Source organism: Phyllobates terribilis, unplaced genomic scaffold, assembly GCF_046119375.1.
Source record: "Phyllobates terribilis strain yellow unplaced genomic scaffold, ASM4611937v1 Scaffold_4__5_contigs__length_816908805, whole genome shotgun sequence".
NCBI lineage: Eukaryota > Metazoa > Chordata > Amphibia > Anura > Dendrobatidae > Phyllobates > Phyllobates terribilis.
The window spans coordinates 683,027,905-683,054,277 of NW_027362764.1; the positions used below are offsets into that span (position 1 = coordinate 683,027,905).

General features: G+C 44.2%; 6 pseudogenes; 3 read left to right on the plus strand and 3 right to left on the minus strand.

Moving 5' to 3' along the window:
* Positions 1 to 3,763: 3,763 nt before the first annotated feature.
* On the minus strand, positions 3,764 to 3,883 carry LOC141269979 (5S ribosomal RNA; annotated as a pseudogene).
* Positions 3,884 to 4,504: 621 nt separating this feature from the next.
* On the minus strand, positions 4,505 to 4,623 carry LOC141268619 (5S ribosomal RNA; annotated as a pseudogene).
* Positions 4,624 to 5,556: 933 nt separating this feature from the next.
* On the minus strand, positions 5,557 to 5,676 carry LOC141270107 (5S ribosomal RNA; annotated as a pseudogene).
* Positions 5,677 to 18,070: 12,394 nt separating this feature from the next.
* Positions 18,071 to 18,190, plus strand: LOC141268466 (5S ribosomal RNA; annotated as a pseudogene).
* A 922-nt stretch (positions 18,191 to 19,112) lies between these two features.
* On the plus strand, positions 19,113 to 19,231 carry LOC141269752 (5S ribosomal RNA; annotated as a pseudogene).
* A 621-nt stretch (positions 19,232 to 19,852) lies between these two features.
* On the plus strand, positions 19,853 to 19,972 carry LOC141268162 (5S ribosomal RNA; annotated as a pseudogene).
* Positions 19,973 to 26,373: the final 6,401 nt, after the last annotated feature.

Below are 26,373 nucleotides of genomic sequence, written 5' to 3' on the forward strand. Positions count from 1 at the left end.
CTTATTTTCCACACATTTTAATAAAGAAGAAATAATAATAAGGTACTATGGTATAATTAAGAAGGGTATTACATGCAAAGTTGCATAATTTAATATTTTTTGGTGGTACAAGGTTATGACAAATATGAAATCATCCAGATAATGGAGATATAAGGGTATTTTTTATGGAGAATATAATTACTCTGCATTTGTCATTAAAATTTAAAGGCCTTATTTTTATTTTTATTCTTATTTTTACTCTTAATTTTATTTTTCATTTTTAAAATTTTATTCTTACTTTATACTTCTTATTTTTCTATTTTTTCATTTTTTAATTCTCATTTGATTTTATTTGAGTTCAATATCTCAATTGAGAAAACACATTAATATTTAATAAAGTAATGTCTAATACAAGAGTATTGCTTCATTAAATATATATTGCTAAGGAAAAAAATGTTTACATTTTCTGAGTAAACACAACAATTCATTCATTCATTTATTCATTCATTCATTCATTCATACATTCATATATTTATTCATTTTGGTTCAGGAGTATACATTCTTTGATATTATTGGTTTAATAAAGATATAAAAACTTGTTTTTTAAAAATACACTGACACCTATGGGTTGGAAAAGGTAATTACACCTATGACATAAAAATGTTCTATCATATGGAGAACTTGATTGATAATGAATTATTATCTATTATTGTTTATTATTCCAAACATAATTTATTTTAATATTTTGATAATAATTAGATGGATATTACTGATTGCTATGGTACGCTGTGATATTATAGGTTAGGAAAAACTGCCAGATTTGGTATCAGATTAGGGAATGAAGACTTCAATCAAGACATCGCAATTATGAATTCTATCTTAATAAAGACTTTTAATTTTTATAAATCAAAGAGATTCTCAAAAGTTACAAGAAGAAGCAACTGATATCCGGACGTCTCAGAAGGTAACAGGTGTGAATGCTGAGTGTTATAATAGACTGTGTCCATTACATACAATACAATTCACACCACTGATCGCTAGGACGGCAGAGGACGATGATCCTATATGTACTGTGTTGTGTTTAAGTTTCATCACGTTCCAGTGGTTTCTTATCACCTGCAACGCTTCAATGAAAGCTGGTGCACAGGTAATACCTGGCATATGTGTCCTGTATATAAAGGACTGAGTACTGGTTATGGTGCTATATAAAGCAGGAAAGTGGCAAGTTAACCCTTGCTTTACTGACCAAAGACGTCACATCTGTTCCAAAAGTGACACGAGACCAGTGCGGACACACGGAAGTTTCCAAAGACGATCCAACGTAAGCCAGGTGACACTGCACAGATATTAAAGCTACATTTCATCCATGGACTTTGTTTTCTTATCAACTGACACACATGATCTTTCTAATAAAGAGTACAGTTTATGGACTGAACAATAATGAACACAATTATGGACTGTACAATATCTACATGCTGTAATTTATTTCAAAGGAGTTTTCATCTAAAGACTGTTATAAAAGAACCAAGAAGAAGACGAGACGACGACCCGATGACATCAGATGATGACGATTGAACCCGCGATTGCTTCAATTTAGATATAGGGAAGTATAATTATACATATTAAATGAATATTAGTCACGGCTTACCATAACATGAATTCACATCATTATATAGCAATAATCCGATATTGATACTATTATTACTATTATTATTATTATGGAAATTTAATGATATTGCCAAGGAAGAAGGAAAGAAAAAATGATTGATGAATGTATCTTCTTTTGAGATTTTTCAGTTAAAGTCCTTTTATTCTCAAAAAAGGGGGAAATGTTAAATGGTTAATTATGGAAATTCATTTGGAATGTTAATCGATAATCATTTTTCTGAGTTCTATGCCTCAGCCATCGTGTCTAGTTGACATGCGCTTTTTGTGTGTGTATTTTTGGTTCACTACCATATGTAGAACAGGTGTCCATACGACTGGCTATAAAAGCCCATGGTACAGAAAGGGGGGGCTCTCTTGCTCTGCCCACCCCACAAGACACAGAATCTTCATGCTGAGAAGCAGATGACATGTAGGCCTGGACACATGCTGGACAAAAACATGATTTACCAGCCAGGATCCAAGGAAAGATGGGTGAATCTCAACAATTAAGCAAATTATGGACAAATGGACAATTACTTTATAACTAATTATTGTATGTACCTGCTGCAATCTGAATCTTTTTAATGGACAATCCAAGAATAAACAGATACATTTTTTTATAAGAATATCGTGATATTGATACTTTGAGAAGTCCTCAGTAGAAAAAAATAATACAGGAAGAGTATTATTTTACAATGGTGAGCCAGCCAGTCCTGTTTTTTTGTTTTTTAAATTAAGTAAGTGAATTTCTTCCGTGAACAAGGGGGGAGTCCTGACGAGCTGAACAGCTGTTGTTCACGTGTCAGTAAATTCACTAGTTTGTCACGAGAAGCAGAAAGGACCTACAGACTGAGGAAAGACAGGAAGCAGAGGTACTAACAAGGAACAGAATCACACAGGAAAAGAATCAGACAAACTGAAGACAGGACGTGCTGATAAAGAGAAGCCAAGGAATGTTAAGGTAAGCAAAATATGGATATAAGAAAAAAATAATACAGGAAGAGTATTATTTTACAGTCTACCATCCAAGTACTAACCAGGCCCAACCCTGCTTAGCTTCCGAGATCAGATGAGATCAGGCGTGTTCAGGGTGGTGTGTCTGTAGACAGAGACACGCCTCTCACTTGCTGCTGAAGGCTAAACCCTTCATCGCGGTAATGTGACAGAAAGAGCAAGCTGGACCGTAACTTGGGGGCGGAGCGAGACGTCCAGGGGTGAATGAAGGAAGAGGGTGAGATGGTTGCCAGTGACTTTGAGCTGCTCTTCAGGGGGGAGGGTCATGTTGCCTGCAAAGGTCTTCTGCTTAGGGTTACCGGTGGTTGCCTCCAGCCACGCGGGAGACGCTGGACCTGGTGAAAAGGAGCCTAGTATTAAAAGTAAAGAAGCAACAATGCTGGAGGCCCACGGTGATCAGAAGGATGCTGGTATCTTGCAGAGGCGAGACTCACCGGTAGACCTGGGTAGGGTGAGTAGAGCGCGGTTAGTTGCTTTCTAATAGCCTGGAGCCGGGGATTAACTTTTAATGAAAGGGAACAATCACTTTGACTATCTGCAGCACGCCACACCTAGGAAGCGCACTCTCACACACAAGCCAGCATGCACACGTGCTCGCACGTGACAACACCCCCTATCTGCCCCTACAACCTCTCCGTCACCATGCGTCAGACTCTCCTGCCTGTTTTATGATTTCAGGGCCCTAGCAGGAATCACCCCCCCCTCCCCAATTCCTTCCGCACCTTCCTTGCCTTCCTTGCACTGAGGTTAGCTCTTTGTCAGCCGTCTGGCTTGGTTACACAATCTTCTTTGCAGAGAAACATGTTACTCTGCTGGCCCTCGCTAGGCGGCCGGCATCCAAAACCTTCCCTGGGCACCTGCTGAAAGCCTGGCCACTTCACGTCCCCGGGTGCTTTTAACGCCATCATTTCCACACGGCGAGCTGCGGAGTCAATAAGCACTCCTAGCCGTGGCAAGGAGCTCGGTGTCAGGCCTGCGTGAAGGCGGCGGGGTAGCGTACTTTGCTGCCAACTGGCTCAGAGGCCTTGGGGCTTCCATCATCTAAGTTACTTAAGGTCGGTGTCCGGCAAGGCGCCGTTCCATGCTAGCCGAGCTGGGCAGTAGGGCAAAACGTCATCAAAATGGTCTACAGCACCCGGTGTTCCCAGGAGGTATCCCATCAAAGTACTGTTCGAGCACAGCCCTGCTTTGCTTCCGAGATCAGACAAGATCAGGCATATCCAAGGTGGCATGGCCAGTAGACGCTGCTCGATCCATCGCCCGGCCAGCCTTTCTCAGGATCGCTTGGTGGTGAGCACTCTGGCCGTGACGGGGCGGGCTCCGAAGGGTCCATACAAAGGCTGTGCCGTCCCTACAGGTGTGGTTTGTTTAGCAGTGATTCACCCGCCGCATCAGATGTCTTCAAAAATTGCTCGGCGCAGGGTCTCCTGCAGGCTAAACCCTTCATCGCGGTAATGTGACAGAAAGAGCAAGTTGGACCTGAAACTTGGGGGCGGAGCGATACGTCCAGGGGTGAATGAAGGAAGAGGGTGAAATGGTTGCCAGTGACTTTGAGCTGCTCTTCAGGGGGGAGGGTCATGTTGCCTGCAAAGGTCTTCTGCTTGGGGTTACCGGTGGTTGCCTCCAGCCACACGGGAGACGCTGGTCCTGGTGAAAAGGAGCCTAGTATTAAAATTAAATAAGCAACAATGCTGGAGGCCCACGGTGATCAGAAGGATGCTGGTATTTTGCAGAGATGAAATAGCGCAATAGAGAAAGCAAATGAAAAAAAGAAAAGAGAATGAATGTGTGCACTTGTGAAAGGGAATGGAAAATAGGCATAGAAGAGAGTGCCCCCTGCTGGTGGAAGGAAGGAAAAAGCAAAAGCCTACAGCACCTGGTATTCCCAGGTGGTCTCCCATCCAAGTACTAACCAGGCCCAAACCTGCTTAGCTTCCAAGATGAGACAAGATCAGGCGTGTTTAGGGTGGTGTGGCCGTAGGCAGAGGTAAGCTTCTCACTTGCTGCTTTTCAACTTTGAAGTCTGGTTGCCGGATGCCCTTTCCAGTGTTCAGCAAGACCAGGTCCTTTTGTGCTTTCCCTTCTCTTCAATTTTTTTGCTGGCTTCCTTAAAAGGTCTTGTAGACACAATGCCCCACTCAGAGCCGCTGAGCTCACTGATCGGCTGCAGCGCTGTCGACGGAACGTCAGCTTCACGGCCAATGCCACAGGCAGGGAGCAGAGGCGAGACTCACCGGTAGACCCGGGTAGGGTGAGTAGAGCACGGCTAGTTGCTTTCTAATAGCCTGCAGCCGGGGATTAACTTTTAATGAAAGGGAACAATCCCTTTGACTGTCTGCAGCGCGCCACACCCAGGAAGCGCAATCTCACACACAAGCCAGCATGCACACGTGCTCGCACGTGACAACACCCCCTATCTGACCCTACAACCTCTCCGTCACCATGCGTCAGACTCTCCTGCCTGTTTTATGATTTCAGGGCCCTAGCAGGAATCACTCCCCCCCTCCCCAATTCCTTCCTTGCCTTCCTTGCACTGAGGTTAGCTCTTTGTCAAACGTCTGGCTTGGTTACACAAGCTTCTTTGTAGAGAAACATGTTACTTCTGCTGGCCCTCGCTAGGTGGCCGGCATCCAAAACCTTCCCTGGGCACCTGCTGAAAGCCTGGCCCCTTCACGGCCCCGGGTGCTTTTAACGCCATAATTTCCACACGGCGAGCTGCGGAGTCAATAAGCACTCCTAGCCGTGGCAAGGAGCTCGGTGTCAGGCCTGCGTGAAGGCGGCGGGGTAGCGTACTTAACTGCCAACTGGCTCAGAGGCCTTGGGGATTCCATCATCTAAGTTACTTAAGGTCGGTGTCCGGCAAGGCGGCGTTCCATGCTAGCCGAGCTGGGCAGTAGGGCAAAACTTCATCAAAATGGTCTACAGCACCCGGTGTTCCCAGGAGGTCTGCCATCCAAGTACTGTCTGAGCCCAGCCCTGCTTTGTTTTCGAAATCAGACGAGATCGGGCGTATCCAAGGTGGTACGGCCAGTAGACACTGCTCGATCCATCGCCCGGCCTGCCTTTCTCAGGATCGCTTGGTGGCGAGCAATCTGGCCGTGACGGGGCGGGCTCCGAAGGGTCCATGCAAAGGCTGTGCAATCCCTACAGGTGTGGTTTGTTTAGCAGTGATTCACCGGCCGCATCAGGTGTCTTCAAAAATGTCTCGGCGCAGGGTCTCCTGCAGGCTAAACCCTTCATCGCGGTAATGTGACAGAAAGAGCAAGCTGGACCCGTAACTTGGGGGCGGAGCGAGACGTCCAGGGGTGAATGAAGGAAGAGGGTGAGATGGTTGCCAGTGACTTTGAGCTGCTCTTCAGGGGGGAGGGTCGTGTTGCCTGCAAAAGTCTTCTGCTTGGGGTTACCGGTAGTGTTGAGCCACCCCCGTAGTGTTCGAGTTCGGTTCGGTTCGTCGAACACCCGTGTGTTCGCCGAACTGTTCGTCGAACTGTTCGTCGAACACCTTCAAACACCGTTAAAACCAATGGCAGGCAAACAAAAACACATAGAAACACATAGAAAACACCTTCAAAGGTGTCCAAAAGCTGACAAACTGCTCAAAAGACATAACTAACACATGGAAAAGTGACAAGTACATATAGTCATGCGAAAATAAAAGAGGTGGAGGAGTAAAAGGAGGGGGAGACACAGATATAGGCATGTCATGCCCTTCTAAAATCCAAAAAGTGAGAAGTAGACACGGCCAGTCCGCTCCTGCCCGTGCCACCTCCGTGTCGCCGGGTTTGTGCCAGAGCCGCGGTGAACCCTGACGGCCAGCCCCCCTCTCCCAATACTGGTGCCTGTCCGCTGGTGGGTCGAGCGAGCGCCCCTGTGGTGGAGGCAGCTCTAAGCTTTTTAATTTAAATTGTCTCTCTAATTTGAATGAATACACTTTAAATCCATTTACAAGGATCTATTGGAGGGCAAGTCTCATGCCAGCAGCCGCGGTAATTCCAGCTCCAGTAGCGTCCACTAAAGCTGCTGCAGTTAAAAAGCTTTTATAAGGATCGAGCTCGGCTGTCCACCGCAAGGCATCCTACTGCCAGTCCCAGCCCCTATGCCTTGGGGTGCCTCCTGATGCTCTTCACTAAGTATCCCATGGTCCCGAAGCATTTCCTTTGAAAAAATTAAGTGTCTAAACTACAGGTGGTGCAGCTTGCTTAACAGCCGGGATAATCCGCTGACTAGCAGACACTGCTACTAGGCACAAAGTATTTCCTGGGCTAGATGCAGTTAAAAATTTGTAATTAGATACTCTCGTTGGATGCTGAGAAAGCATTCCATAGAGTCTCCTGGCACGCCATATATGATTCTCTTAAAAAGCTTTGGGTAGGGGTCTAGGGGACCCTTTTATAGCCAAAATCACGGCCCTGTATCGCAATACGTCACCTAGGCTGAAGATAAATGGAACTGTAGCACCCTGAGGGCTCGGTTACTACAGATGTATTGCACCTCACCCAGAGGTGTGATATCTCACTCTCAGGTAAGGATGGAGTGTGGATCAGGACCCGACACCTGCATGCATTACACCACATTGCCGTGGGGCAGGGCGACCAATATGCCCCTGAGATGGGCACGACAGTCCCTGTCCCTGGCTGGAGTGGGGGGAGGGAACACTGAGGAAGGGGAACCCTGTAGTGCAGGAGCAGGGAGGAAGCAGTTCCTGGGTGCATTGAGAAGGGAGTATAAAAGGTGGGCACCATCTTAGTTCAGTGCAGAGAAGTCTGAGCAGAAGTGGCAGGGAGCAGGGGCTCTGCATGAGCTCTGCTCCGGAGGCGGGCCTAGTAACAGAGGCCCAGGCCTGGAAGAGGGAGAAGGAAGGAAGAGGAGCGGAGAAGGCTCCAGGAACGAGGAATGAAGGGATCCCAGGGGTGCGGACGGGCGAGTCGCCACCGCACGCCCGAATCCACCTGCGTGGAGGGGTCAGGCCAAAGGGGGAGACCGGTCCCCGAACTAGTGGAGGCAGGAAACGACCCTCAGCTAGAAACCGGAGGCTCTGACATTTTATGTGGCGCAGCCCCTCGCTACACCCGCTAGGAAGGCACCACATAGGGTCAGGGAAACTGGCGCCAAGTTTACCAAGAGGAGGCCCGAGGCAGCCGGACAGAAGTGTTGGTAAGAAAGGCCAGACAAAGGACACACAAAGGGGGTCCTGTGAAGTGCTCCAAAGTTATCTGGGAGTTGTCTGAGCCCCTCACCTGGTGAGCACAGTACGACATGGGCAGCCGTTACCTGCAGACGTGGTCTGGATAATAAGAAATGTGAGTAAAGGCCCTGAACTGCATCACTGACTCCGTGTCGTTACTGCTGCTGCCCTGCACCATCACCCCCATCCTCCGCATACACTGCCCTGAGGCTATACTCCTCCCGTGGGGAGTTATGCTACGCTCTGCTGCACCCACAACACCAGCCTCAGCGGTCTGCCCTGTAGCGGCGGTTCACTCTGACCGCAATCCACGGGTGGCGTAGTCGGATATTTAAACATCAAAACCACATAAATAGTTCCGCCACTGGTTTGACCGCCCTGAGCCACGGAACCGGGTCGCCGCCACGAAGACTACAACCACCAGCATCCACCAAAAAGGGTCCGGCTCCGGGTGTCCCAAGGCCCAGGGGGTGCGTCAGAACATTTTCATCACCTTTCACAATCACCAATGGGACAAGGCAGTGATGTCCTCTGTCCCCTCTCTTATACATCCTAGTGACGGAGCACCTGCTCTCATCAATTCGCCATAACCCCAATATTAGGTGGATTGAGGTGGGAGGCACCGAGTACAAGTGCTCTCTATTTGCTGATGATGTCCTAGTATATATCACTCAATCACATATATCCATCCATGCTGTTATGGCTGAAATAGATCACTTTGTTACATGGTAAAATTTTAAAATCAATGCAGCGAAGTCTGAGGCCCTCGATGTCTCCCTCCCCAAATCCATATAGGATTCCATCCAGTCCAACTTTCCCTTTGCCTGGCCCTCACAGGGTATCAAATACTTAGGAATTCCTATTCATAGAGACCTCTCCCATCTATGTTATCTTAATTTTGGGCCCTTTATTGAACAACTCCATACAGACCACGGTTGGCAAGTTAGAACTGTAAGATTCACTACGTGAACCACTGGTGTTTTGTGGAAAAGCACATGTACACTGCGTTCCAAATTATTATGCAAAAAGTGTTTAGGAGTGATAAGGGAAGAATTTGTTTGCTTGTCAGTTAAACTCATTGATGGTGATGTGTGTCAGGGCTCTTTATATCACTGTAAGCAATTGCAGACACCTGTGCTAATTAGTTTGGCAGGTGTGTCCAATGAAAGGCAAGACTACTTAAGAAGGCTCTCTCACATTATTAAGCAGCCTACATTTTCTGCCAAAATGGGAAAGAAAAAGGATGTGTCGGCTGCTGAGAAGCAACAAATTGTGGAGTGTTTAGGTCAAGGCATGACTGCAATCAACATTGTGCGATGATCAGGATGAAGTGTCTTGGCAATCAAGAAGTATGTAGCTGATTCACAGTACACACGTGTGCGTGCTGATAAGGGCAAATTGAGGACTCTTTCCTACAGGCAATTACGTCAGGTTGAAAGAGCAGCGGCAAAAAAGCCTTGTCATAGCAGCAGACAAGTTTTTGAAGCTGCTTGTGCCTCCAACGTCCCCCGAACAACAAGATGCAGGGTCCTTCAGAGGTTTGCAGCTGTGCATGCGCCATCCTGTCGACCTCCTCTATCCACTTCACACAAGCAGAAACGGCTCCAGTGGGCCAAACATTACATGAAGACTGATTTCAAAACTGTTTTGTTCACAGATGAGTGCCGTGCAGCGCTCGATGGTCCAGATGGATGGAGTGGAGGATGGCTGGTTGATGGACACCACACGCAAACACGGCTACAGCGCCAACAAGGAGGAGGTGGAGTAATGTTTTGGGCTGGAATCATGGGGAGAGAGATTGTCGGCCCCTTTAGGATCCCTGAAGGCGCTAAAGATGAACTCCATAATGTATGTGGATTTTCTCAAACAGCACTTCCTGCCATGGTTCAAGAAGAAGAACCGTGTATTTCACAGCAAGATCATTTTTCTGCATGATAATGCACCATCTCATGCTGCACATAAAACATCTGCATCTCTGGCTGATATGGGCATAAAAGGGGACAAACTTATGGTGTGACCCCCATGCTCCCCTGACCTCTACCCCATTCAGAACCTTTGGAGCATCATTAAAAGGAGTGTCTATGATGGCGGGAGGCAGTTCACATCTAAGCAACAGCTCTGGGAGGGTATTCTGTCCTCATGCAAAACAATTGAAGCAGAAACCATCCAAAACCTGACAAATTCAATGGACGAGAGAGTTCAGAAGCTCCTTTCGAACAAGGGGTCCTATGTGAAAATGTAACATCACCTAGAATAAAGTTTTGAGTTGAAAACTGTTTGATTTCAGTTTCTAACAACCTGCTAATGCTTATAATTTCAAAAATGACCATTTTTTTGGTCTTTATTAAAATGAAAAGGTTGATCGAAAAGTTTGGGGGATCTAAGAGTGTGGCAACCCAGTAGTCATGATTACTTCGAATTCTGACAATATGAGGGTCATGCTGCAGGTAGTGCAGCAAGAAGGCACTTATGTGCCTTGCGCATCTCGGAGCCCCAAAATTATTTTCCGGGCTAGATGCAGCTAAAAATTATTTTTAATTTTAAATCTGGTAAAGCTTTAGTATAGATGGCCTAATAGGATCAGTGCTGCACACTGCTACAAAGCCCAAATTATTTTCCAGTCAAGATACAGATAAACATGATTAGTAATTTGAAAGCTTAAAACGGTTAGTAGGGTGATTTTAACCAATCATCAAGCTTTTACTCTCCCCAGGATGACACAGGGGTAGAAAAGTCATTTCGGATCCATGATTTGTTCATCTTTATGAACGTGAGTCTGTCTACATTATCAGTGGAGAGCCGCGTGCGCTTATCTGTCAGCACACCACCAGCAGCGCTGAACACACGTTCAGACAGAACGCTGGCTGCGGGGCATGACAAGATCTCCAAGGCGTAAGTGGCTAGCTCCGGCCATTTATCCAGATTGGAAGCCCAAAAACAGCAAGGGTCCAGTGACACAGTCGTGGCTTCAATGTTTACTTGGAGATACTCCTGTACCATCGTCTCTAGGCGTTGACTATGTGTCAGACTTCTTGTCTCCTGTGGCCTTGCAAAGGATGGGCTAAAAAAGTGGTGAAATGATTCCGCAAAATTGATGTTACCAGCAGATACTGTGGTTCTGTTACGGTTTGAGTGCTGAACACTTGACGGTCCCACGGTTGGCAAGTTGGAACTGTGAGATTCACTACGTGCACCACTGGTATTTTGTGGAAAAGCACATGTAAGATTCTGCAACAGTCTCTGCTGATACTCCTGCATGCGTGCATCCCTTTCTATGGCAGGAATAATTTCTGCAAATTTACTTTTGTACCGGGGATCTAACAGTGTGGCAACCCAGTAGTCAGGATTATTTCTAATTCTCACAATTCGAGGGTCATGTTGCAGGTAGTGCAGCAAGAAGGCACTCATGTGTGTTGCGCATCCAGGAGCACCAAGTCCCTGTTGTGTTGGTTGCGAGGTAACAATCATGCTTCCTTCCTCTGTCCTCTCCCCCCAACCTCGCACAACAGAAATGTGATCAAGGTCTCCCTCATCTGATGAGTCTTCCATCAGTTCGTCCTCCACTTCTTCCTGGGCTCCTGCACCTTCCTCACTAGTTTGGCTGCTACCATGCGCCCTGGTAAAACCATCTCCCCCACCCTCACATGCCTGCCGCCTTGGTGCTGCCGACCGTCTGGACCTTGCAGATGTTAGCCCTTCCGCATACAACTCCTCCTCCTCTACTTCCTCCACCTCCTCTTGTGCCACCACCTGACTCCGAATTCTGTTTAACATGTGCTCCAGCATGTAAATCACCAGAATAGTCATGCTGATAATGGCATCGTCAGCACTAAAGATCTTCGTCGCCATTTCAAAACTGTGCAGAAGGGTGCATAGGTCCCTGATCTGAGACCACTCCTCCAGCGTGATTTGCCCCACCTCTGAATCTCGTTGGCCCAGGCTATACGTCAGAACGTATTGCACCAGGGCTTGTCGGTGCTGCCACACTCGCTGCAACATGTGCAGAGTTGAATTCCACCGGGTAGGCACATCGCATTTTAGCCGGTGAAGTGGCAGGCCCAACGACTTCTGTAGAGATGTAAGTCGCTGAGCTGAGGGATGCGAACGGCGGAAGTGAGCACACAGCGACCGTGCCCTCTGCAGAAGGCCATCTAGTCTGGGATAGTGGGCTAAAAATTGCTGGACAACCAGGTTCAACACGTGAGCCATACAAGGCACGTGTGTGACATTGCCCCGGCGAAGGGCCGCACCCAGGTTTGCAGCATTGTCGCACGCGGCCTTCCCTGGTTTCAGGTCCAGTGGAGACAACCATTCATGAAATTGGTTCTCCAGAGCTGACCACAACTCCTCAGCTGTGTGACTCACATTTCCCAGACATTTCAATGTAAAAACCTCCTGATGACGTTGAGCCCTACTGCCAGCATAGTAAGGAGGTGTGCAGGATCCCTTCTGCGCAGTTAGAAAGCTTGTGGCATGACCAGACAGGCTTTGGGTGCAGGTGGAAGACCGAGAGGAGGTTGAGGAGGCAGAAGCAGTGGAGGAACTTTGACATAAAGAGGATTGACGCACAACTCGTGGGGACGGCAAGACTTGGACAGCAGCCCCTTGTCCTGCTGTCACCATAGTTACCCAGTGCCCAGTCATGTAACGCCCCTGTCCATGCCTACTCGTCCAAGTGTCTGTGGTGAAATGCACCCTGTCACACACAGAGTTTCTCAAAGAAGCGGTGATGTTATGTGCGACATGCTGGTGGAGCGCAGGCACACCTTTCTTTGAGAAGTAGTGCCGACTGGGCATCTGGTACTCGGGCACTGCGACGGACATAAGGTCTCGAAAATCCTCTGTGTCCACCAGGCGGAAAGGCAGCATTTCTGTAGCCAAGAGCTTGCAGATGGTGAAATTCAACCTCTTAGCTTTCTCATGGCTAGGAGGAAATGGTCTTTTACTTGTCCACATCTGAGGGACCGAGGGCTGGCTATTGTGCTTAGACGGGGTTGATAAGGGTGTCCCCGGCAAACTGCCGGTCTGTGAGGAAAATGCAGGCGGACATGTTAGGTTGCCTTGATCCAAAGGTGGTGCTATCGATGTCGGACAGCGCTCAACACCAGCTGGTGTTACCACCTCCAAAGAAAATGATGACCTGCCAATCACGCTGGCTGTTGCGGGTAAAGAGGTGGCAGGTCTGCGCCCCAAAACAGGTGTGACTGCTGTCCCCCCAGTCACAGAGGATGAAGAGGCCGCGGATGCACAAGATATGGCAGACGGTGGTTGGCCCGGCCGCATTGTAGCACACTGAGCTTCCCACTGCAACTTATGCTTCATGTCCATGTGCCGGTTCATGCATGAAGTACTCAAACTATGTATTTTTTGGCCTCTACTTAGCTTTTGCTGACAAATGTTACAGATAACACGAGTTGGGTCATCTTTATCGATCTGAAAAAATGCCCAGGCTATGCAAGGCTTAGCACCCATGCGACCTCAAGAGCCACCACGACTTGTGGTGAGAGGCAGAGTTGTGTTTGAGGATGCAGTTGTTGACGTGCTTCCAGTACTACGTCTTTGTCCAGGAAGGCGCAACCTGACCTCGTCGTCACTAGCATCTTCCTCCACCTCCTCTGCTGACCTCATCTCTTGGCTGACTGTGGGTTGACAGTAAGTGGGATCTCCGACCTCATCATCATCACCCTGTGCGTTATCACACCCGTCGTCCTCAGAGCCAACCTGTTCCTGCCCTGACAAAAAACTAAAGTTGTCGCTCCAGTCATGTATTTGAGTCTTATCATCGTCTTCCTCATTGTCTCCACCAACAGGAGTTACAGTTTGGGAATGAGGGTCTACATTATGGTCAGAACCTTCTGCGTCTGGTCCTGGATCCGACTCATAAAGATTCTGGGCATCAGTGCAGATCATTTCCTCGTCTGGATTCACAGAAGCGCTGGAGTCGACCTCTGATTCCCAGGCTATAGTATGAGTAAACAGCTCTGCAGACTCAACCATCTGTTCTACCTCATACTCAGACGGGCAGCTGGAGATTTGGGAGCTGTGAGGAAGCAAGTGCGATTTGGGTGACACCTTTGAGGACTGGAGTATTTGTGATGTTGAAGTTGATGTGGAGGAGAGCCCACTTAAAGGAGCACTTGATATCCGTTGAAGCACCTGCTGTTTTTGTGCCTCATCTGGAATTTGTAGCGATTGGTGTGGCCGTAAGAAAGGGATCTTATCACATTGTCCGCTAAAAGAAGTAGACATTTTAGTTTGGCTGGAAGATGGTCTTTCTTCTGCAGATGTTACTGTTGCTTTAACACCTACCCCACGGACACAACCTTTTTTCCCCTTCCCAACACGCCTATTCCCCTTTCCACCAGCAGCAGGCCTTTTTCCACTCATTTTGGTGGTTAACTAATTCACAACTCTGGAGTTGTTTGCACAAAAAAACAATGGATGGTAACCGAGCAGAGCTGAGTGGCCAAACTGTGGTATTAGGCCAAAACTATTGGCTGGGTTAGATGCAGAAAAAAATTATTTTGAATTTGCAACCTGATGGAGATCAGTATAGATGGATTAATAGAACAAGACCCACACACAGCTAGAAGCCCAATATTTTTTCAGAGGTAGATGCAGAAAAAAATATATTCAGTTTGCAACCTGATGGAGGTCAGTATAGATGGACTAATACAACAAGTCCCACTCACAGCTAGAAGCCCAATATTTTTTCAGAGGTAGATGCAGAAAAAAATATATTCAGTTTGCAACCTGATGGAGGTCAGTATAGATGGACTAATACAACAAGTCCCACACACAGCTAGAAGCCCAAATATTTTTTCAGAGGTACTGTAGATGCAGATAAAAATTAGTTTTAATTTGCAACCTGATGGAGGTCAGTATAGATGGACTAATAGAGAAAGTCCGACAAACTACTAGAAAGCCAAATATTTTTTCAGAGCTAGATGCAGAAAAAAATTATATTCAGTTTGCAACCTGATGGAGGTCAGTATAGATGGACTAATAGAGAAAGTCCGACACACTACTAGAAGGCCAAATATTTTTTCAGAACTAGATGCAGAAAAAAATTATATTCAGTTTGCAACCTGATGGAGGTCAGTATAGATGGATTAATAGAACAAGACCCACACACAGCTAGAAGCCCAATATTTTTTCAGAGGTAGATGCAGGAAAAAAATATATTCAGTTTGCAACCTGATGGAGGTCAGTATAGATGGACTAATACAACAAGTCCCACACACAGGTAGAAGCCCAAATATTTTTTCAGAGGTACTGTAGATGCAGATAAAAATTAGTTTTAATTTGCAACCTGATGGAGGTCAGTATAGATGGACTAATAGAATGATGCTATGCCCAAAAGATTTTACTTCACTAGGTGCAGTAAAAAAATTGGTATTCTATACACAGGTGGTATATCTTGCAACACAGATAGGCTACTCCACTGACTAACACACTCTGCAATAGGCCAAAAAGGATTAGCTTTGCTAGAATCAGCCAAATGCTGTGAAAAAAACTTGCACAGCACTGGCACAGACCTGCCTGGCAAAAACTGATAGGAACTGATGTAACCTAGTCCTGAAAAGGACTCCAATTACAATTAGTCTTTACTCCCACAACCTATCTATTTAAGAGCACAGACCTCCCTGATAAAAGTCGTAGGAAATGCTGTAACCTAGTCCTTAAAAGGACTGCAATCACAACTATTCCCTACTCCCAAGCTATCTGTATATTTGTGCGAAAATTGGCTTGAAATTAACAAGGTATAGCGCACACAGCAACAGCGGTGCCGTCTAACACGCAGCTGCAGCAGTGAGAAAATGGTGGCGACGGGGAAAATGGCTTGGTCTTATAGGGCAAGGACATGTGACATACACTGCCAATGACACATGCCCTTGCTTGTGTGAAAAAAAGCACTTCGCTCCGTGTGTGCGCTGCTGATAGGCTGACAGATTGCACCTCCCCACTGCAAATGCGGGAAAGAGAAAAAAAAATGGAGATCTTCATTGTTCCTGCAGAGATCCATCCCTTGCCCCTCCCACCACCCCGCTGTACACTCAAACTGCGTATTTACATTAATTTTCATCATTACTGAGAAAAAATCCAGTTATGATTTTGGTGCATGAACAGTTATCGAACATAACCTCGAACAGCCGAATTTTTCTCAAATTGTTCGAGTTCGCCGAACGGCTCGAACACCGCCCAAAACAGCTAGAATTTGAGATTGGCGAACAGTTCGAGTAGAACAACGCTCATCTCTAATTTTGACATCATATTTTGGCATGATTTTGTATAATTTCAGCAAATTTTTCCTCATTTTAATTTGGAGTTGAGCCTGGGTAATTCCAGAATTCTCTGATATTTTTAGTGGCTCTTGTACGTCCGTTCCTCCTACGTCACTCAAGTCTCCTCCCACATCACCTAGTATGTCGGTTTCTCGTATGTCAGTCATGTCTCCTCCCATGTCAGGTTTCTGTATGTCTGTCTCTTGGTCAGACCCAAGGTCACCTTCAGTTACAGACACGTGTCTTACTTCTTGTTCATTTTCCACATTACAGTCAGAATCAGTATCACCGTCTGACACTTCTACACTATTTTCCTGCTTAGAAATCTCTAACACAAGACTATGAAAAAAATCTACCAAATGTAGAATATTTCTTAATTTCTGTTTGTCTCTATTTACCAATTTAGAAGTTAACTGTAAATTCTGCAATTCACATTCTTTGTATAAACTGAGCCACAAAACTTCTATGTCATCTCATACATTAACTTTGAAATTAATATTACTTTGTTTAGCAAAAGAAGAAATTATATCCATATTTTGCTTACCTTAACATTCCTTGGCTTCTCTTTATCAGCACGTCCTGTCTTCAGTTTGTCTGATTCTTTTCCTGTGTGATTCTGTTCCTTGTTAGTACCTCTGCTTCCTGTCTTTCCTCAGTCTGTAGGTCCTTTCTGCTTCTCGTGACAAACTAGTGAATTTACTGACACGTGAACAACAGCTGTTCAGCTCGTCAGGACTCCCCCCTTGTTCACGGAAGAAATTCACTTACTTAATTTAAAAAACAAAAAAACAGGACTGGCTGGCTCACCATTGTAAAATAATACTCTTCCTGTATTATTTTTTTCTACTGAGGACTTCTCAAAGTATCAATATCACGATATTCTTATAAAAAAATGTATCTATTTATTCTTGGATTGTCCATTAAAAAGAATCAGATTGCAGCAGGTACATACAATAATTAGTTATAAAGTAATTGTCCATTTGTCCATAATTAGCCTAATTGTTGAGATTCACCCATCTTTCCTTGGATCCTGGCTGGTAAATCATGTCTTTGTCCAGCATGTGTCCAGGCCTACATGTCATCTGCTTTTCAGCATGAAGATTCTGTGTCTTGTGGGGTGGGCAGAGCAAGAGAGCCCCCCCTTTCTGTACCATGGGCTTTTATAGCCAGTCGTATGGACACCTGTTCTACATATGGTAGTGAACCAAAAATACACACACAAATAGCGCATGTCAACTAGACACGATGGCTGAGGCATAGAACTCAGAAAAATGATTATCGATTAACATTCCAAATGAATTTCCATAATTAACCATTTAACAGAGACCGCCTGGAAATACCAGGTGCTGTAGGCTTTTGCTTTTTCCTTCCTTCCACCAGCAGGGGGCATTCTATTCTATGCCTTTTTTCCATTCCCTTTCGCAAGTGCACACATTCATTCTCTTTCTTTTTTTCATTTGCTTTCTCTCTTGCGCTATTTCATCTCTGCAAAATACCAGCATCCTTCTGATCACCGTGGGCCTCCAGCATTGTTGCTTCTTTACTTTTAATACTAGGACCAGCGTCTCCCGCGTGGCTCGAGGCAACCACTGGTAACCCCAAGCAGAAGACCTTTGCAGGCAACACGACCCTCCCCCCTGAAGAGCAGCTCAAAGTCACTGGCAACCATCTCACCCTCTTCCTTCATTCACCCCTGGACGTCTCGCTCCGCCCCCAAGTTACGGGTCCAGCTTGTTCTTTCTGTCACATTACCGCGATGAAGGGTTTAGCCTGCAGGAGACCCTGCGCCGAGCCATTTTTGAAGACACCTGATGCGGCGGGTGAATCACTGCTAAACAAACCACACCTGTAGGGACGGCACAGCCTTTGCATGGACCCTTCGTAGCCCGCCCCGTCACGGCCAGATTGCTCGCCACCAAGCGATCCTGAGAAAGGCTGGCCGGGCGATGGATCGAGCAGCGTCTACTGGCCATACCACCTTGGATACGCTCAATCTCGTCTGATCTTGGAAGCAAAGCAGGGCTAGGCTCGGACAGTACTTGGATGGGAGACCTCCTGGGAACACCGGGTGCTGTAGATCATTTTGATGACGTTTTGCCCTACTGCCCAGCTCGGCTAGCATGTAACGGCGCCTTGCCGGACACCGACCTTATGTAACTTAGATGATGGAAGCCCCAAGGCCTCTGAGCCAGTTGGCAGCTAAGTACGCTACCCCACCGCCTTCACGCAGGCCTGACACCGAGCTCCTTGCCACGGCTAGGAGTGCTTATTGACTCCGCAGCTCGCCGTGTGGAAATGATGGCGTTAAAAGCACCCGGGGCCGTGAAGGGGCCAGGCTTTCAGCAGGTGCCCAGGGAAGGATTTGGATGCCGGCCGCCAAGCGAGGGCCAGCAGAAGTAACATGTTTCTCTGCAAAGAAGCTTGTGAAACCAAGCCAGACGGCTGACAAAGAGCTAACCTCAGGGCAAGGAAGGAATTGGGGAGGGGGGGGTGATTCCTGATAGGGCCCTGAAATCATAAAACAGGCAGGAGAGTCTGACGCATGGTGTCGGAGAGGTTGTAGGGGCAGATAGGGGGTGTTGTCACGTGCTAGCACGTGTGCATGCTGGCTTGTGTGTGAGAGTGCGCTTCCTAGGTGTGGCGCGCTGCAGACAGTCAAAGGGATTGTTCCCTTTCATTAAAAGTTAATCCCCGGCTGCAGGCTATTAGAAAGCAACTAACCGCGCTCTACTCACCCTACCCGTGTCTACCAGTGAGTCTCGCCTCTGCTCCCGGCCTGTGGCATTGGCTGTGAAGCTGACGTTCCGTCGACAGCGCTGCAGCCGATCAGTGAGCTCAGCGGCTCTGAGTGGGGCATTGTGTCTACAAGACCTTTTAAGGAAGCCAGCAAAAAAATTGAAGAGAAGGGAAAGCACAAAAGGACCTGCTCTTGCTGAACACTGGAAAGGGCATCCGGCAGCCAGACTTCAAAGTAGAAAACAGCAAGTGAGAGGCTTGTCTCTGCCCAAGGCCACACCACCATAAACACGCCCAATCTCGTCTGATCTTGAAAGCTAAGCAGCGTCGGGCCTGGTGGGTACTTGGATGGGAGACCGCCTGGGAATACCAGGTGCTGTAGGCTTTTGCTTTTTCCTTCCTTCCACCAGCAGGGGGCACTCTCTTCTATGCCTTTTTTCCATTCCCTTTCACAAGTGCACACATTCTTTCTCTTTTCTTTAATTCATTTTCTTTCTCTCTTGTGCTATTTCATCTCTGCAAAATACCAGCATCCTTCTTATCACCGTAGTCCTCCAGCATTGTTGCTTCTTTACTTTTAATACTAGGCTCCTTTTCACCAGGACCAGCGTCTCCCGGGTGGCTGGAGGCAACAACTGGTAACCCCAAGCAGAAGACTTTTGCAAGCAACATGACTCTCCCCCCTGAAGAGCAGCTCAAAGTCACTGGCAACCATCTCACCCTCTTCCTTCATTCACCCCTGGATGTCTCGCTCCGCCCCCAAGTTACGGGTCCAGCTTGCTCTTTCTGTCACATTACCACGATGAAGTGTTTAGCCTGAAGGAGAACCTGCGCCGAGCCATTTTTGAAGACACCTGATGCGGCGGGTGAATCACTGCTAAACAAACCACACCTGTAGGGACGGCACAGACTTTGCATGGACCCTTCGGAGCCCGCCCCGTCACGGCCAGATGGCTCGCCACCAAGCGATCCTGAGAAAGGCTGGCCGGGCGATGGATTGATCAGCTTCTACTGGCCATACCACCTTGGATACGCCCGATCTCATCTGATCTCGGAAGCAAAGCAGGGCTGGGCACGGACACTACTTGGATGGGAGACCTCGTGGGAACTCCGGGTGCTGTAGACCATTTTGATGATGTTTTTACCTACTGCCCAGCTCGGCTAGCATGGAACGGCGCCTTGCCGGACACCGACCTTAAGTAACTTAGATGATAGAAGCCCCAAGGCCTCTGAGCCAGTTGGCAGCTAAGTACGCTACCCCGCCGCCTTCACGCAGGCCTGACACCGAGCTCCTTACCACTGCTAGGAGTGCTTATTGTCTCCGCAGCTCGTCGTGTGGAAATGATGGCGTTAAAAGCACTCGGGGCCGTGAAGGGGCCAGGCTTTCAGCAGGTGCCCAGGGAAGGTGTTGGATGCCGGCCGCCTAGCGAGGGCCAGCAGAAGTAACATGTTTCTCTGCAAAGAAGCTTGTGTAACCAAGCCAGACGGCTGACAAAGAGCTAACCTCAGTGCAAGGAAGGCAAGGAAGGTGCGGAAGGTGCGGAAGGAATTGGGGAGGGGGGGGTGATTCCTGCTAGGGCCCTGAAATCATAAAACAGGCAGGAGAGTCTGATGCATGGTGACGGAGAGGTTGTAGGGGCAGATAGGGGGTGTTGTCACGTGCGAGCACGTGTGCATGCTGGCTTGTGTGTGAGAGTGCGCTTCCTAGGTGTGGCGCGCTGCAGACAGTCAAAGGGATTGTTCCCTTTCATTAAAAGTTAATCCCCGGCTGCAGGCGATTAGAAAGCAACTAACCGCGCTCTACTCACCCTACCCGGGTCTACCGGTGAGTCTCGCCTCTGCTCCCGGCCTGTGGCATTGGCCGTGAAGCTGACGTTCCGTCGACAGCGCTGCAGCCGATCAGTGAGCTCAGCGGCTCTGAGTGGGGCGTTGTGTCTACAAGACCTTTTAAGGAAGCCAGCAAAAAAATTGAAGAGAAGGGAAAGCACATAAGGACCTGGTCTTGCTGAGCACTGGAAAGGGCAGCCGGCAGCCAGACGTCAAAGTAGAAAAGCAGCAAGTGAGAGGCTTGTCTTCGCCTATGGCCACACCACCCTGAACACGCCCGATCACAAATGATCTCAGAAGCTAAGCATGGTCAGGCCTGGTTAGTACTTGGATGGGAGACTGTGAAATAATACTCTTCCTGTATTATTTTTTTCTACTGAGGACTTCTCAAAGTATCAATATCACGATATTCTTATAAAAAAATGTATCTATTTATTCTTGGATTGTCCATTAAAAAGAATCAGATTGCAGCAGGTACATACAATAATTAGTTATAAAGTAATTGTCCATTTGTCCATAATTAGCTTAATTGTTGAGATTCACCCATCTTTCCTTGGATCCTGGCTGGTAAATCATGTCTTTGTCCAGCATGTGTCCAGGCCTACATGTCATCTGCTTCTCAGCATGAAGATTCTGTGTCTTGTGGGGTGGGCAGAGCAAGAGAGCCCCCCCTTTCTGTGGCTTTTATAGCCAGTCGTATGGACACCTGTTCTACATATGGTAGTGAACCAAAAATACACACACAAATAGCGCATGGCAACTAGACACGATGGCTGAGGCATAGAACTCAGAAAAATGATTATCGATTAACATTCCAAATGAATTTCCATAATTAACCATTTAACATTTCCCCCTTTTTTGAGAATAAAAGGACTTTAACTGAAATTTCTCAAAAGAAGATACATTCATCAATCATTTTTTCTTTCCTTCTTCCTTGGCAATATCATTAAATTTCCATAATAATAATAATAGTAATAATAGTATCAATATCGGATTATTGTTATATAATGATGTGAATTCATGTTATGGTAAGCCGCGACTAATATTCATTTAATATGTATAATTATACTTCCCTATATCTAAATTGAAGCAATCGCGGGTTCAATCGTCATCATCTGATGTCATCGGGTCGTCGTCTCGTCTTCTTCTTGGTTCTTTTATAACATAGTCTTTAGATGAAAACTCCTTTGAAATAAATTACAGCATGTAGATATTGTACAGTCCATAATTGTGCTCATTATTGTTCAGTTCATAAACTGTACTCTTTATTAGAAAGATCATGTGTGTCAGTTGATAAGAAAACAAAGTCCATGGATGAAATGTAGCTTTAATATCTGTGCAGTGTCACCTGGACTTACGTTGGATCGTCTTTGGAATCTTCCGTGTGTCCGCACTGGTCTCGTGTCACTTTTGGAACAGATGTGACGTCTTTGGTCAGTAAAGCAAGGGTTAACTTGACACTTTCCTGCTTTATATAGCACCATAAACAGTACTCAGTCCTTTATATACAGGACACATATGCCAGGTATTACCTGTTCACCAGCTTTCATTGAAGCGTTGCAGGTGATAAGAAACCACTGGAACGTGATGAAATTTGAACACAACACAGTACATATAGGATCATCGTCCTCTGCCGTCCTGGTGATCAGTGGTGTGAATTGTATTGTATGTAATGGACACAGTCTATTATAACACTCAGCATTCACACCTGTTACCTTCTGAGACGTCCGGATATCAGTTGCTTCTTCTTGTAACTTTTGAGAATCTCTTTGATTTATAAAAATTAAAAGTCTTTATTAAGATAGAATTCATAATTGCGATGTCTTGATTGAAGTCTTCATTCCCTAATCTGATACCAAATCTGGCAGTTTTTCCTAGCCTATAATATCACAGCGTACCATAGCAATCAGTAATATCCATCTAATTATTATCAAAATATTAAAATAAATTATGTTTGGAATAATAAACAATAATGGCTAATAATTCATTACCAATCAAGTTCTCCATATGATAGAACATTTTTATGTCATACATGTAATTACCTTTTCCAACCCATAGGTGTCAGTGTATTTTGAAAAAACAAGTTTTTATATCTTTATTAAACCAATAATATCAAAGAATGTATACTCCTGAACCAAAATGAAAAAATATATGAATGTATGAATGAATGCATAAATGAATGAATGAATTGTTGTGTTTACTCAGAAAATGTAAACATTTTTTTCCTTAGCAATATATATTTAATGAAGCAATACTCTTGTATTAGACATTACTTTATTAAATATTAATGTGTTTTCTCAATTGAGATATTGAACTGAAATAAAATCAAATGAGAATTAAAAAATGAAAAAATAGAAAAATAAGAAGTATAAAGTAAGAATAAAATTTTAAAAATGAAAAATAAAATTAAGAGTAAAAATAAGAATAAAAATAAAAATAAGGCCTTTAAATTTTAATGACAAATGCAGAGTAATTATATTCTCCATAAAAAATACCCTTATAGCTCCATTATCTGGATGATTTCATATTTGTCATAACCTTGTACCACCAAAAAATATTAAATTATGCAACTTTGCATGTAATACCCTTCTTAATTATACCATAGTACCTTATTATTATTTCTTCTTTATTAAAATGTGTGGAAAATAAGTATTGATCAAAAGTGATTATGTAATCAGGATCAAAAACACATTTTCCCCCTTAATACCAAAAATATTATTTTATAAAATTTATGTATATATCAGAACCCAATTACAAATAATTATTCTTCTAGAAATATTGTGCATAAATTTCATATCGATGAGTAGCATAGATTTGACTAAAGAGAGGAGTGTACCTATTTAGGTAACCATTAAAAATAATATTATAGTTATTCAAGAATATTATCATGTGGAAAATTATTCTAAATATAAATTTGCTTTGTAAACCATTTTGATGTGTGGTTGCCCTTATCCACTATTAGTTAAATCAAGAAATAATAATTATTAAAGAAATATAGAAATATATATATGTAGATAATACCTAATTATGTATTATAATTTCCTCAGAATTAAATATATTTTTGTACCTTCACATAAAGAAACATTTTTTTTTCAAACATACAAACATACGAGGCCTCTGTCACATCAATCACACTTAGCAGCTGCTGATTTACTCATCTGTCACCTTCACTCTGACATTCACAGATCTGTTCAACTCAAACATTCCACATATGAAGTTTTAGATATATATATATATTTAACCCAAAATTGTTGTATCCCAATTTATGAATGCGCATTGCCATATCAATTGAATATCTTTATATTTCTTTGAATATTCCCCAAGTACATATTATATAATATGAGAGTAAGTCACTGGAATTTCAGACACTTGAAAAAACTCTTGTCTTAGATTCTTTTTTTCACTGGCTGCCCGGTCTTAAGTTACATCAGTTGAAAATAGAATGAATGGGATCCTATACTATTAGCTCAAAGTTCAAAGGCCGCAGCTGTCACACGTCATGCTGTAAAGCTACTTTAATTTGCACGAACACTTCATGCACAGAAAATATTAGCAGCACAAAAGAATTAATAAGTATTACATATATATTATAGTTCAACTAGATATATTGTTATTATTTTAAAATGTTATACACATAAAATCATGCAATTTTTTCACTTTCTGTGTGAATAAAGAAATAAATCCATTTTAGAGTTCTTTGATCAAATCCTGCTTTGGAATGAAAACTCTAAGGAAATATAACAAAATAAAATTAAATATCAAATTCATACAGAAACAGAATTATTTAAATATCTTATACATATATTGGTTGGTTCTAATTTAATTCAAAATATTGCTACTTAAATTTATATATATGAAGTTCTAATTTATTAATTAATATATATATATATATGTTTTATAAACGTATATATAAATACAATTATACGCAATCTCTACTTAGACAAGTGTATATATATATATATATATATATATATGAACTATTAGAAACTATGTAACTACAATTTTACTGTATGAGATTATAAATAATTATTGAGACATTGTATTACATTTTGATACAACATTACAATTACAGTTTTTCCTTAGCCACTCCCTAAACCAAATCTTCTGTCTCTCTCAAATATCTCCAGGAACGCCCTATTTAGGAAAGACATTTTTCTATCCTTCAAAACCTCAGAGAACTGCCTGTTCTTCTGTCCACATTCCATGACGTCACAGTGAGTTGGTCGTCTCACCTGTCTCTGTCCATCAGTTTCAGCCATTTTTCTTTTTAGAGAATCACAGTTCTGACTGAGAATTAACTCATTCTGTGGAGAGATGGATCTTTGCACTGGCTGATATGGCTTATAACATATATGAAATCTTCTGCGTATTTGATAGAGTTCACTATGGGGATGACTCAGTCTAGGAGAGTTTGATATTGGCTTTTGGTAAGATTTTACCTTTCCTGGTTTTATAAATTTAGCTTGATTTATTTTCTTTTCACGATTCTCATGTTTTCTAACAAAATCCAGCATCTGCGCACATTCAAATAATGAATTTTTTGTGATGCCATAACTTGGGAAACTGAATTTAGGAATTTGAATTTTTGTACAAAAGTTGTTATCATATGTTGTACTTTTCCATTTTTGATGAGAGCTTTGTACAACCGTTCAAATATGGACATGAATGTATATGTACATTCCTTCCTACCAATCCTTAGTTTCTGCAGATCTTCTATGTTGGGAAAATCCTTTGTGACACAATAAATTAAATATCTTAATCTGTCCGAATCATTTTCCCATCCATTAGGAGAGTCATTTTCACAGGGCATTAAATGTAAACGTCTGGACAATGTCACAGGAATCCATATTTTAAATAGTTGATTCCTCTCCTCATTGGATAAATCAAACTTATCAGAGAAGCTCTCAAATGTCTCTGAATTTCTACAGGCATGGATTTTGACATCATATTTTGGCATGATTTTGTATAATTTCAGCAAATTTTTCCTCATTTTAATTTGGAGTTGAGCCTGGGTAATTCCAGAATTCTCTGATATTTTTAGTGGCTCTTGTACGTCCGTTCCTCCTACGTCACTCACGTCTCCTCCCACATCACCTAGTATGTCGGTTTCTCGTATGTCAGTCATGTCTCCTCCCATGTCAGGTTTCTGTATGTCCGTCTCTTGGTCAGACCCAAGGTCACCTTCAGTTACAGACACGTGTCTTACTTCTTGTTCATTTTCCACATTACAGTCAGAATCAGTATCACCGTCTGACACTTCTACACTATTTTCCTGCTTAGAAATCTCTAACACAAGACTATGAAAAAAATCTAACAAATGTAGAATATTTCTCAATTTCTGTTTGTCTCTATTTACCAATTTAGAAGTTAACTGTAAATTCTGCAATTCACATTCTTTGTATAAACTGAGCCACAAAACTTCTATGTCATCTCCTACATTACCTTTGAAATTAATATTACTTTGTTTAGCAAAAGAAGAAATTATATCCATATTTTGCTTACCTTAAGATTCCTTGGCTTCTCTTTATCAGCACGTCCTGTCTTCAGTTCGTCTGATTCTTTTCCTGTGTGATTCTGTTCCTTGTTAGTACCTCTGCTTCCTGTCTTTCCTCAGTCTGTAGGTCCTTTCTGCTTCTCGTGACAAACTAGTGAATTTACTGACACGTGAACAACAGCTGTTCAGATCGTAAGGACTCCCCC